Below are 2130 nucleotides of genomic sequence, written 5' to 3'. Positions count from 1 at the left end.
TGATGTCTCTCTGACAGGCTCCCTCCCAAGCCCTCCTTATATACCAATTCATTTGGTCCTCACGACAACTCTGTAGGAGGAAGACTACTATTATCCCCATTTTGCAGGTGAGGAAACTTAGGCACAGAGACCCAAGGTCACCAAATAGTAAGGAGCAGACAGCGTGAACTTGGATAGCGGCAGCCTGGCCCCGGAGCCGTACTCCCAGGTCCTCTCAAGGTTTGTTGAATGAATGGCAGGCAGGCCTGAGTGTCTGGCCACCTTTTCAGCTGGCCGGGGAGGACCCTCACTCTGTCACGTGGCCGAGGAGACGGAGGAGATGCTCAGCTGGGGTTGGCAGGGAAGGAGGGACGGGGCGGTGGCTGGGTAGCTGGGCAGGCTTCCCCCGTTTCCAAGCGATGGAAAGGTTCACCTCATCCGGAAAGAACTCCCAGTTCCCTGGCTGTGGCAGGGAGCGAGGTGTCTCCCCGGCCTGGTTCATTTTAAAATACATTGTCTTGCTTTTAATAGCCTCCCTGATCTGCTCTTGGAGGTTCTCATGACTGACTCTTCCCAAAATAATACCCAGCACCGCTTTTTCCAACTCAGAAGTGCTGAATCTTGCTACCTCCCAATCAGCCGCTGGCTGCCAACCCAGAGCCCTGGTTATCCCAGGGTCCCTCAAGCCGGAATGTGACCCAACAGGGAGATTTCCGAGGCATTTGGAGAGAACCCCCGACGTTCTCTGCCAGCTCACCGGGCTGCTGACAGCGAGTTTCCAGCGAGAGCCTGCCCCTCCGCGGGGCTCCCTCGGCTGCTGAACCGGGGTGTGACAAGAGGCCAGCGGCAGCCCTCGGGATGCCCCAGGCCCGCAGGGTGGGGGAAGTTTTTCCTAGAAGCTGGAGAGCTGACGTGGAGGGAGAGGGAATCGGCTTGGCTTCCTTCTGCCGGCAGAAGAGAGAAAGGCAGGGAGAAGGAAAGGTTTATCTCGCTTGCATTCTTCGGAGAGCTAAGCTTGAAACATTCAGGCCTTTTGTTAAAAAAAAAAAAAAAAAGGGACTGAGGTGTATATACCTAGAATTTTTCTCCTCATATTTTAAAAATCAATAGACCTGTCTTGTTGCTTTGTTTATTCGTTTCACAAATATTGTCACGTACCTGCAATATTCTGGGCACTGGAATGCAGCCATGAGAAAACCAGACACAGGATGCTGTCCTCATCGGGCTTACAGTCCAGGGGGGAGATCAAGAGAGAACACATGAACACAGACGACATGGATGAGTGGTGATATATGCCAAGGAAGAAACAGAAAGTGGAGCTATGATGGGGAAAGGAGCCAGTTTTAACCAGGGTGGTCAGGGAGGGCTTCACTGAAGAGGTGACACGAGCAGAACTGAATGAAGTACGAGAACGAGCTATGCAGCTAGCTGGGGAACTCATTCAGAACAGAGGGAACAGCATGTGCAAAAGCCCTGAGGAAGTCTCCTCTATGGTAGTGAACCTGCTGTCACTGGAAATATTCGTTCTTTCATACATTCAACAAGTTTTCTGGCCACCTGCCTTGTGGTCCTGAACTTGTTGCTGGGGATACAGTGAGAAAACAAGACAGAGAGGGCATGTCTTTGGGGAACTCTCCATCCAGTGGGGACAAGAAAGGTCAACACACATTATAAAGCGGGGTTCTAGTGCTGTGATGGGAGAGGCTTGGGGAGCCAAAAAACACATGAGAGAGCAACATAACCTAGTCACGGGGGTGGGGGTGGGGGCTGTCAGGAACAGTGTCATCTAAACGGCATCAATAATAATAGTTGCTAAAATTTACTGAGGGTTTACACTTTGCCCTTTTCCAAGAGTTTGACATGTATTAACTCATCTAATCCTCATAACCTTTGAAAGAAATTCAATTTTTTTTTCAAAGATGATGAAAGACATTAAATGACTTACCATAGGTCACATGGCAGAAGAGCCTGGAATCAAACCCTTAAAGAGACAGGACATATGAGCCCCTTCTCCCCTTCCTGCTAAAATGGAGACTTGAAGGTAGGAGCTCAAGCAGCCATTTTGGGCCATGAGATAGAAACTGTGTTAATGAAGACAAATATGCCAGATGGAAGGAGCTCAGGCCCCTGAGGATCATGGCGCCTCCATAT

This window comes from Delphinus delphis, chromosome 15, assembly GCF_949987515.2.
Source record: "Delphinus delphis chromosome 15, mDelDel1.2, whole genome shotgun sequence".
In the NCBI taxonomy this organism is placed as follows: domain Eukaryota; kingdom Metazoa; phylum Chordata; class Mammalia; order Artiodactyla; family Delphinidae; genus Delphinus; species Delphinus delphis.
The sequence above is the reverse complement of the archived record's forward strand: the minus strand, read 5'-3'. Positions refer to the sequence as shown.